The sequence below is a fragment of the Stegodyphus dumicola genome, chromosome X1 (assembly GCF_044657685.1).
Source record: "Stegodyphus dumicola isolate Sdum_Otavi_A_Nest chromosome X1, ASM4465768v1".
Taxonomy (NCBI): Eukaryota; Metazoa; Arthropoda; class Arachnida; order Araneae; family Eresidae; genus Stegodyphus; species Stegodyphus dumicola.
In genome coordinates this window covers 196,402,951-196,415,457 of record NC_140780.1, presented here as the reverse complement: position 1 = coordinate 196,415,457, position 12,507 = coordinate 196,402,951, and the positions used below count along the sequence as shown (strand labels likewise).

Here is a 12,507-nt window from a genome sequence, read left to right as displayed (position 1 = left end):
ATTGCTATGTTGAATTCTTTAATTTACTGAAAATGTCATTTTTTAGAAGGAGAGAATATATTTTTGAAATATGAATAACAGCTGTTCTGAGTTCTTCATAGAATTATTTCACAAAATGTCTTTTACTGTAATAATATGATCATATCAACATGCAACACGTTTACTCATTTTACTCATATAAGTTAAATCTAAAGCAACATGTGTCTATTTTAGCTAAAATTACTAAAAAGAAAGTTCTAGAACATATCTTATTAACTGACACTAAAACATGCAAATAAAACATACTATTTTTTTCAGCTATTTTACAGGGCAAATATAAGGAGTAGCATATCAATTTGAACTTTTAAATTAATCAAAATGATAATATGAAAGGCCTTTCAATAATATCAGACATAAGTTTCTCTTCATAAAACAAAAACACTCTGCAACAGACTAATGTTGCTTTTTGGAAAAAGAACATTGCTGTTGAAAGCACATCTTTTAAATTAATGCTATTCTGAGGTCAAATTGACTAATTTAAAAAGCCAAACTATTATGCTTCACTTGCATATATCTGTATAATGATATACACATGCAGATATTGTTTTACTCAAAACATCTTGATTTCAATATATTTTATTATAATAAGCATCATTTTAGACAAAAAAATCTATTACTTTTATAGACATATCCTTTAGTATTATCAATGAAAAATATATTCTACACACATAATTACTTAATGGGATATTAGAAGGAAATAATGTGAAACCTTTACTGATACAACCATTGGAATTTTACGTAAGAAAAGTATCTTCTACTCACATAATAACTTGCTATAATAATACAAGCAAATAACCTTATATATCTGTTGAGATTTTACATGAGAAAAACATGTTCTTTTTACATAATTATTTGCCGTAATATTACACGCAAATAATCTGTAACCATTACAGATATATCGTTTGGGAATTTACATGAGAAAAATATGTTCTACTTACATAACTATATGCTGTGATATTACAAGAAAAAGATCTGTAACCATTACAGGTAAAACTCTTGTAATGTTACAAAGAAAACACCTGTTTCTGTTACTCAAATAACCCATGGCATCCCAGTTTCCATGAGTTTTCTTAGTAACCTTACAGATTTTTTTTTACAGTGTACCATTTGTGGCGATGTAACTAAAATGACAGTCAAATTCCAATTTAAAACGTGGACTGGTAGTTAAAGACTATACAGTTATATTTAGCTAATAAAAAGTTGCAGAAACTGTTCAGTTTATGGTCACTTTTAACAATTCTTTTCGCAAGTAAAGGTCATTGACTAACAGCTCTGTCGTTAAATATCTTGCTTCTAATGGTGAATTAGGGAAAATTATGGGGCCAAAATGTACTCAGTGAGTTATTATTTTTTAAAAAATTTTTTGTCTTAACAATGGAAAATTTAGGCATGAAAAAATTCGTACTATTTATGTTTGCAAGCGAAAAGTTTACTAACGTGGTAAAATAGTAATTGTTAATGGTAAAGAAATTATTAAAAAAATTATTTAGTTGTTTACGTGTATCTGAAATATCTAATATACTAATTTATTTCAAGAAACTTTCTTTATGCTGGTGGAAGTTTTTTTATGGATATTCTTTCAAACATCATCTGTTGAAACAGAGTAACACGTAAAAAATACTCTTTTCTTTATAGAGTGGAACTTCATATTCCGATGAATATGGCAATGGAACATGGGTAATGTACGTACTTTACTAGCTTTTGTGTACAAATATGAAAATATATCAATAGGTATACATAGGAGTAACTAACGAAACTTGTAATTTTCTGTGTCATAAATGATTATGGAATCAGCTCATTCCTTTCATTGGCAGTTGTAGATCTGCAATAGTTGGTATACGCTAAAAACTTCTTTTTTTTTTTCCCTTTATTCCCCCCTCTTTTTTTACTCTTGTCGTTTTACCGCTTTACAGCCCGGCTTTAAGAAATCAGATCGCTTTGTCTGGAATGCAATGAGTGCGAGCTGCATGCATTTGCGTGTTCAACCCTGAATGGCAACTGTTGAAGCGGCTTGGCAGAATGATCGTCCCAGAATCATTACATAAATTCGGAGCCTGCGTATTATTCAAATAATTGATGATTGATGACGAAGATAGTTTTCGGAAGTGGTTCTGCGCATTCTGTCAGGGATTAATCGTTGTAATAGGAAAATTAAGTGCCGCTTGGGGAGGCTTGGTAACATTCAGAATATATTAGATGAGAGTATGAAAGATGTATTGAGTCCCGTCGATTCAGCAGTAACTGAAGTTTAATTTTGTTGCAATCTAGAGTTCTAGCGATTGTAAATTCAAGATAGATTGTGGCATATGTGGCCAGTAAACGTAAATTATGCGCATTTTACAATAATTGCCAATTTCATTAAAAAGCCATTTCATTCTATATTTCAGAGGGTAAATTTTAGCTAACGATGTATCGGCGGAGAATTATTAACTCGACATGCCAAATGAATTTGATTTTGTTGAAAGCTTTCATCAACTTAAAAACAATCTGCTTTCTTCTAAGATTTATAGCTGTTTACTTGATTTATTGATAACCATTACTAATTAATTCAGTAAAAATATTCCAGTATTAATTATATTAAGAACTTAGTTTTACTTTTTTGTCTTTTTAAAAACAGAAATGTTGTGCTGAATGCTGTCTTTAAAGACTTATATTTTTATCATTACAATTGATAATAAACTTGAAAAGTAAATAAAATTCTTTTTTTTTTATGGGTACACGATGATGTAGTTGTAATATATTGTTGTTTATTGCAAGAATCAACTCGAGTAATATATAGCAATATATCTGCATGATTTTTTAAAAATTCAAGATTTTAATTTAGCTTAAAATAACACGTCGAATAAGGATTATTGGAGAAGTTGAACATCACGAATCAACGTACTGAAAAATTTACAATTATTGTTGTTTAACTTCTCCAATAATTCGAGATCTTAGTTTCACAATTAGTTCTTCCATATAAAGACGAAAAAATACTTTCGCTTTTATTAATTATTGCTAATTGATCAGAAATTGTTTTGTTCCACTTGATAAGTCAATTAATTTCCGTTTAATAGCAATAACTGTTTCATGTTTTCTTAGCATTATTTTTTCTATTTTTTCTATAACTTTACTTTTAATTAAAACAATTTTTTATTTCCTCAAGACAGTAACTGGAATTTTTTACCACACTAGCATTAAGTTTTCCTATTTTTCATTTTCCTATGAGATTATCCAATAACTGGTCTTATACATCAATTCTTATTTTTCTTATATAGCAGCTTTACAGCAAGTGTTAGTCTTTTTACATAGAAAATTATCTAGCGGTTTCTTTCCTTTTTCTCAATCCAATTTGACATTCCCATAAAAAGATTTTTTTCTGATTATTTTAATTTACTTACTTACTTAATTATATATATTGCTAAAAAGTTGCTAAAAATATATATATTGCTAAAAAGTTGCTAAAAATATATATATTGCTAAAAAGTTGCTAAAAATATATATATTGCTAAAAAGTTGCATATATATTGCTAAAATGTTACCCGGAGCTACAGCTCCTGGTAACTTTTTAGCAAGACCTACTATTATTTCGTATCTTTTTGCAGCATTATGCGCAAAAAATTTTTTTGAGACCAAATAGGTCTTACGTCTCATTACTAGTTAGCTTTACAATTTCTATTTAAATTATATATATATTTCTATTTCAATTATATATATAAGTGCAAAATAAGGATTTTCAGGTATTCTCCTTTATCCTTCTCTACTAGATACGCCATTTTAAAAAATGGTAGGATGAAGCTTTCGTAAATTATCGATTTACAGGACCTTGAAAGATTATTCCAGAACGAGAAATTTCTATAACTACGATTTAATAAATCACATCAATGTAAATAAGGTTTCAAATAATATATTTACAGATGTAATATGTTATAGAAGTAATAGGCTTACAAATGTCTTTTAATACCTTGAAAAATTATGTAGCAAAATTCTTGAAAATTCAACTGTTTAACTATGTAAAATTTTGAACCTTATATGTACTTTTTGCTATGAAATATTATATATAGAACTTCCAGAAACTAATTACAAAATAGAACTTTTCTCAGAATCTTATTATTCATAGTTTTACAGTTTCTACTATGGATATTAGGGAAGAAATTTTGGCAAAATACATTTTTTAATGTAAAGGCTGTTTAATCCCAAAGGTAAAGGTAAACAATTCTTATTTTTATTTTTTATTATCTAGAAACGCTTAAAGAATAATTTCACATTATTAAATGCACAGAAACCACACCCATTATGTTTGGACTGTTTCCAAGAGGGAGCTACCCTACCTATGCAAAGTTTAAAACAAGAATAAAAAGAATTGGTCGATTTTATGAAAGCCTGTATAGTAAAGAAATTTATCACGAATTAAAGGTTTCTGCTTTCAAAATTTAATTTGGGATCTTGAGCGCATTTTTTCCCCTTTCGCGCAAATGTCGATATTTAGCGCTAGCAATATCAGAACAGAACTCTCACCCGCCCCTCTCTCTCTCTCTTTTCTTTAAGTTTTTCGCTTGCTTTAAAAATGATTGTCATCATTTAATGCTTGATTTAGTATCAAAGGCTTGATATTTAGAAATTCTGGTTATATCTCAGATTAATAATAGGTCATTTTCTTTGTTCTTAAGCCGAACTTCATTATTTTGCAAGCTAGCCTTTTAAATCTCACATGGGTATTTATCGAAAAAAAAAAATATTTATTTAATTTATCATTACATTGTCTACTTATATCTCCTGCTTAAATATCTTATAATCCAAGTCAGTACATTCATCGATAAAAAATTGAGATCATTAATATGATTTTCCTCTTTGTGTAAATAATTCATGGCTTTCGAAGTTAGAATAGTACGTTTTCGCTTACAAACATAATATGTCTTTAAACTGAATATTCATTGGTCATATACCAATTTAAATTATGTTAAATCAAATAACACTAAAAATAGGGCAAAATAAACTAAATAATAATCTGTTAATTGTCTACTTGTTTTTTAGAAACTTTCAAATATTTTTCATTCGGGATTTTTTATGTTTAAGCCGCACGTCTTGTTTAAATTCAGAGAATTAGCAAGGGTTTACAGCGCACGAGGACAATTGAATATTTTGCGTCCCCTTCTGTGTGCCAAGAATGGAAAATATTTCATTCTAAACTTTCTTAATTACAATTTGGCGCCCTCTCGATTCTGCGCCTGGGAAAAGATACCCTCCCTTGCCCTACCCTAGCTACGCCACTGTTTAAACTTAACTAAAAAAAAAATCTTTTTAATAACAATTTGTAATCATTAAAAGGCTAAATACTTTATTGAAAACATGGTTGTGCAATCCAAAGTGCCAGTAGTTCTGCCACTAGCGGCAAAGTGGATAACTTCCAGGCCAGTAAAAATTGTGTTTCGGATTCGATTCCCAGGGACGGTGTCGTGTTTTCGACTTTGTACAATAGCGTAACGTAAATGCAAATGACCAGCAAAATCCTCCTGCGTTTTTCTGAACTAAACGTTGCAGTTATCTCTATTCTGAGAAATAATGAAGTAGAAGAAATGATTTTCTAGGAAATAATGAAGTAGCTAGGAAAACTAGTCAGTTTTTCCTGTTTGATACGACAAAAAAAATTTTGATAACCTTAATTACGTATTAATGTATTAAAAACTGTTTTCCGTTCGCTTAGAAGATTCGTGGAAGCACATTTAATACCTTTCGTTTCATAATCTTGAACTCCGAAGTTGAACTTACTTTCTAGAAAAATCGTAACGTTTCTTGTTGTGAATTTTTTTTTTTTTTTTTTTTTTTTTTTGACCAGCATTTCTAAATTTTTTGGGTCATTAGTTTTTGGGTGCGGTGCAACATTTCAGTCTCATCACAGAAAGTAACATGTTAAAATTTCCGTACTCAGGTGAATTTCTGTTTTGCTAATTAGGGCAACACACAAAATTGATATTAACAGCCAGGGCAAAATTTTTGTAATTCCCGCATATTAAAGCCAGTGTTCAAACAGTTTTATCGTCACTTCTTTTGTTTCAGTTTGTAAAAGTATCACAAATTCTTATGCTAAAATTCCTGTGATATAAATTCCTGATATAATGACTGTAGCTCCCGAAATAACCACAACTTCGCATGAAACTAGTTTCAGTCTACCAGTGTGTGCCACTTAAATACATTCAACCTGTTTACTTCGAAAATTTCAGAATTCTGGCATATTTTTTATAATTGTCTAAACTAGTGGTATTCACTCTATAGGTCCCATTACATTGGGGTCACAGTCTGGATGAAAAAAAATTGTAAGTAAATTTATTTGAATACAATTATTGCATACACATGTATTAAAATTGCTTAAAAGAAGTAAAGGCTACAAGGAAAGATAGCCATTATTGAATGCAACACATCTGATATTTAAACTGCAATAACTCTAGGCACAATTAAAAAAAATAAAAAAACTTTCGTATAACATTAACCTAACTTCGTATAACCTAAATCCGTCATTTTCTCCACTTCTTTTTTTCGCAGTGTCTCTCCGAGTTCTTTGCGAGACCTATGGATGTAACTACAGTTCTAAAAATAATAGAATTACTTCTAACTTCATATAAAATTTCAAAAAAAAAAAAAAAAAAAAAAAAAAAAGAGAGAGAGAGAGAGAGAGAGAGAGAAAGAAATATTTGCAACAAGCCTCCTTTGAAAATGAATCGCGAATTGACAATTTGAATTTTTTTTTCTTTTTTTTTTTTCACTTTAAGAATTCGATAAAGTGACTGATGTACTACAGTGAATGCTATATAGTTTCTGCTAATTATGGTTGAGGAGTAGCAATAATATTTCCGAATCTTCTACGTTCGTACCCGATTAGATGGTGTGGATTGGTTTGCCGTTCCAGCCGCTCTCTGAAGATATGTACGACTGTATCTTGATGTTGGAAACCTGTGGGAGCACCGCTGCAGGGATCATTTTATCAGCAAACTATACAGAAGTCACGACGTTTCAGAGTCATAATTTTAAATTTTAGCATTGTTCAGGCTAGGCTTTATGCTTGTCAGTTTCAGTACATGTAACAGTTGTTTCAAAAACGTTTCTTAGATTTGATTTCTCTGATAGTTCTGATCAAAACAAGAAGAGTAATTGCAATTGAGTGCTAACTGCATTTGCAGATTTGCTTGCTGATATTGGGCAAAATCAAATTTTTTTTGTTATTGTAGATAACGAAGGCAGTTAAGTTTGTTTCGTAAGCTAAATCTAGAAGGCATTTTGCCTTGTAATTCTTATGACGCATATTCAGAGCAAGCTGATCGCTTTTCTGTAGAATTCCCCCCCCCTTTTTTTTACTTCGCAAACTTCGTAAAGAGTATTTATCCCGACTTTGTCGCTGTACTTTCTTTGGATTTTCAAAGCATCTTTGCCTAACAGATCCATGCTTCGCACTTTCTGTACATGTTTAGTTGCTGTGTCTTGTTCTTTAAGAATATCTGTAAGAAAAAAAAAAAAAAATATATGAATCAGCAACGCTTTAAATTTTCCTCGAAATTTTATGTACGTTTCACAGTTGGTCAAAAGCAATATGCAGATTTTTAAGTTATGAATGAAAGTTTGATGCAGTTAGGTTCGAATATTGGTTAAAATATAACCATTAGCATCGTCACGATTAAAATTTCATTAATCATTTCTTTAATAATGAAAAGAAAGTGTGAGATTAAGGGCAACTGTAATTCAACATCATTAAGACATCTTTCCATAGTAACCTGAGCTGCTCTGAAATCTCAAGTGAATTTTAGAATTAAAAATTCTTTTGTGCTTCTTTAATCTGATGAAACAGAGTCAAAAATAAAATGCTTGGCGTGTTTTATCTATTCAAAGCTTCCTAAAATAATCTTCTAGTTTTGACCCATTTTATTTTTAAATTATGAATAAATAAATGTAGAATAAAGTGTTTTCTTTTAAAAAATATGAATTAATGTGATACTGATTAATAGTGATGAGTTTTATTGTACATCGCATAGTGAATTATTTTATGACCTAGTTTGAATTGGGTTTGGTGAGATAGAAGTGTGAATTATGTGGAAATATCTTTTTACCTTTTCCATATACTCGAACAATCTTTTTGTGAACTATTTTTTAGCTTTTCCCCAAAGGGTGCAGCATTTGTTTCCGTCTTTTATTAATAAAAATTTTGCGCACACAAAATTATCCTCTGAACATTTTAATTATAAGGATTTTGAAATATTTTAATCCAGCTCTTATTTTACTGTTAATAATATGAGCAGAAAGTACCAGACGAGGAAAACGATTATATCAGCTGGACTCTTAAATATGTTTTCCCTTCCAATGTACTTCAACTTGAATAAAGTTAACAGCGTCTACAAGGATATATTTACGTAACCTTGTAGACAAAGTTGCTTGTTCACTATTTCTCAGATTCTCTAGATGCTTTTTACTGACTGCATTTAAAAATGTAGGGAAAAGAAAATTACATTATTATCTCTTGTCCGAAGACAAAAGGATTTCCTTATCTTTTTTATATATTAAGTGTAAAAAAGTATCCTCGTAAATAACATCAAAGTCAGCTAAGAAAGAAAACGCTAAAGAAGAGATCCAGTCTCTGGTTTATGGTTGCATAAGCATGCAAATGGTATAAATCCATTCAATGAATTTGTAAACCAGATTTTTATTATCTTTTTAAGGTACGAGCGCTGACGTTCATTAATATTTATAGCACTAGAATTTGCATGAAACGTAGAGTGGGGAAAGACATCCAAAGAATTAACAGTATAGCATATACACAAAGCAAATACGTCAGTTACGATCACCGGAAGCAATAAAATTAAGGTAGCATACTTTCAACACTATTAAGTGTTGAAAGTATGTGTGCTCGCCGTTCAGTAGCACGGAAGACAAGTATTTTACCTCGTCGAAGAGCTGGCAGCATTTGGATTTTAATCGTAGAACTGTGGTCCATCGAGACTATTGATAATCCATGCTATAATTTCTGTTAATGTTAAATGGAATGTAGCCTTGGTAAGAGGAGGGTGGGATCTGTAGGTCGAAAAGATATGAAATCACCTACATGCAGGATCCTAATGATCCATCAGAACGCTAAAGGAGATGACAGCTACCTTGTGCTAATACAGATCGTACAGCTACATTTCAAATTCTAGCTCAAGAATTGGAGCGTGCTATCTCCTCACGCACGGTTTGCAGTCATGTGTAGCAACGTGGAATTTTTGGAAAGCGCCCATTGCTTCGGATGCCTTAACATCATACAACAACTGCCTGTGGTGCAGTGTGTCAAGAAAGTAATGAATGCAGGGATGAAAGGCATGACATCATTATTTCAGAAGAATTTCAATTTGCATAACCATTATAGTTATATCCGTGTGTGATCGACACTTCTGCTGCAAACTAGGTAGATTCCTAATTAGACATCGTCATGCAGGTTTGGTATGTAATGGTACGATATCGAATGCCAAAACACAACAGATGTTGTCATCCTGAAGAATATCATAACTGAACGTCACAAACAGAGAGGTTGTCCTCAGGACTCCTGTATCTGCGAGGAATAATACTGTGCCTTAGCTAACGTGTGAATATTAAACAGCTATTAAGTAATAACTTCCGTATTGTCTTAATATGGAACTTTGCTTTTAGCAGAATAAACTTCCAGGAATGTCTCTGGCTTACAGCAGTCAGCATAAAATTCCTCTGCAGTGTCTACTCACATGTCCAGAATGGATGAAGATTAGAACTGCCTATACCTTTTACGAAATGTTCATCGAAATATAGGTATGGTTATGCCGAATCTGGTGCTTTAACAAGGTATTCCGGTTCAATGTAGCGTCGTCCGAAAGATAACAGAACACTTTAGAACAATATGGAGTATTTATCTACTTACATAAAAAACCTCTACACCCTCTACGCATTCAAATTTTGGCTGCAAATCAATAATAATCCAAAATTTCGGTGAAATTCTGCGTAATCATCCAGCAACCAAAATAAATGCACACTGGGTTAAAACACCCATAGGCAAGGAGATAATGAACATGTAAATACAGATGAGCTTTGAATCTTGTTAAAGAAGCTACGTATGGTACAACATTAATCCATTCACAATTCCATGCCCTAAGTTATTATTAAAAATGTCACCAACGTAATCTAGCACTAGTACTTGGTCTCCTAGAAGAATAATGTTCAACAAACAAACCGTCCCATGTATATCTTTTCCCCAAAATTTGGTGGTGAAAAGTTTTTGTGTACCCACAGACGAACAGATATATCCTAGGTACAGCAGTTGCTTCAGCCCATCGGTGGCAGATTGGCTAAGGTTAATTCACATCTATTCACACTAACATCCTAAGTGCATTCACAGTTTGTGTTGCGGGGACAATTTTTGAAGGAAAGAACGCGTATGAAAAGACCTGAATTCAGAAAAAAGAAGAGAAAAAGACGAAAGTTAATCTGAAGTTTTATAAATAAGTCAATAAAGTTTTAAAACGGTTAGTATAAATGCAGTTCCTTTGCAATGAGTATATCGTCGTTCCTTCTGCAGTAGATCTAAAATTAGATGAAGCAACACACACACACAAAGCGAAAGATAGAAGTTTATAAGAGTTTGGGCCTCATAGGAGTTAGTTGCAAGTGCTTATATTGTTTTCTCAGTTTACTGCCACAGAAAACATTTTATAGGAGGCTAGGTATCTTTATCCTGTATTGACGTCTTAATAGACACTTATTTCAATAAGAACGACACTATGTTGTTTACCTGTTAATGTAGCAATTAAATGATTAGCCAGTTTTCGAAAAATTTTTTCGAAATAATTTCTGCCCAGTTCTCTTTCCAGTTTTCGAAATAATTTCTGCCCTTCCGGACTTCCTACGTATAAGTGACAGTTATGTTTATTTCTTGCTGTTTAGCTTCAAGTTTTAGCCATGGCTTTAGTCATAATAATTTACTCAGTTCAGAAATTTAGAGGAAATCTTTGTTACTTAACAGGAATTTTACATACTGGGGTTTTTCAGCTGCAGTTTACACTGAACCCTAGTCAATTTTAGCTCCTATTAGTAGAAGTGGTTGTCGCTTTTGGAAGTTGGCTTCTTCACTTCTAAGTGTCCGTGTGGTTTTGAGGGTAAGCGGAAGTTTAAATTAGAGAGCTAGAATGCTTCCAGATGTCCACTTAAATATGCAGTTAGAAATGGTTAGCGGCTTTATGTCATTCATGTTTTCTAGCTTAACGAAGTCTTATGATTCAAATAAACTGATAGCTATAATTAATTTAGTTCCGCAGAATTTTTTTTTTTTCCTTGCACTGGCGATAACTCAGTTTTATACCTATGTAGACTAAGTCAGGTCGTTGGGATCAAGAGTCTGACAGCAGAGTATTTAAGCTTGGAATTGCAATAAGATCAATCAATAATAGGGCATTTAAACCATTTGCTACTTACTTCTTCATTCAAGTGTTTCCGGTATCTGATTTTAGTAAAATATATTAAATAAAAAAACGAGAAACGGACTCGGAAACTTATTTGCTTTTACTGCGGAATATCGTTGTTTTATCAATGGTCACAGTAAGAATTTTTCAGTTCTGTCAAATGAATTTTATATTTGAAAGTTACGTTTAAATCAACTATTACTTTGTTATTTCTCTAATACTACGTGAATTATTGATTTACTTGTTAAGCGTAATAAACCGCAGAATATACATTTTATGTATTTCATACATTTAAACAAAAATAGCATCTCTGAAATCACGCAACTGCCACGTGTAATTTAACCATGCATCTTTCCATGAACTAAAAGCGTTTATTCAATGCTGAAAATGTTTTTATGAAAATTACTGCTGCATTTTGTCAACAGATGCGTTGGAAAAACACACACAAAAAAGTGTGACGCTAATGTGTTATTTTCTTGTTTTCAATCGCGCATATTTATTGCGAAAATCGATGAGAGTAAAGGTATACTGAACCTATGCTTTCTATTATACCTGCAAAATTATATGCGAAACCCGGCTGTAATACAGTGTTGTCACGGCAGCACATTCAAGAGCTGTTTGCTTCACAGACGAATTTACTTTCAATTTGGACTGAGCTCTGAAAACTTCGGAAATCGATTTCGTATTTAGTTAATTGCTAGATTATATCGAACGAAATTTCTAGGAAGAACCCTTTGGTCAGAAGTTCATCATGTTAAGTAATCCTGTTAGAATCTAAAATCTTGACAGCTTTAAGGCGCTGGTTTTAATTTCTCAAGAAAGCTTCCCCCCCCCCCATCCCACCTTTAAAAAACTTCTACTCAAGGAATAACCCATTCTTATCTCTGAAAGCTGAACGACCAATAAGAATGCCTTTCCTTTTGGCTCCTGAGCTTATCGATCACGTGACATTTACAACCAACCACGTTTGACTATGATTGATGACTCGTTTGACTGCATTTCAGGCCACGCCCCTCGCTGATGTCTGAAATCGGCGCTATGTTGT

General features: G+C 32.0%; 1 long non-coding RNA gene across 8 annotated transcripts in view; it reads left to right on the top strand.

Annotated features, from left to right (window-relative positions):
* The window catches only part of LOC118197458 (uncharacterized), a 471,813-nt gene that overhangs the window by 410,762 nt on the left and 48,544 nt on the right, over positions 1-12,507 (top strand). The window lies entirely within an intron of this gene.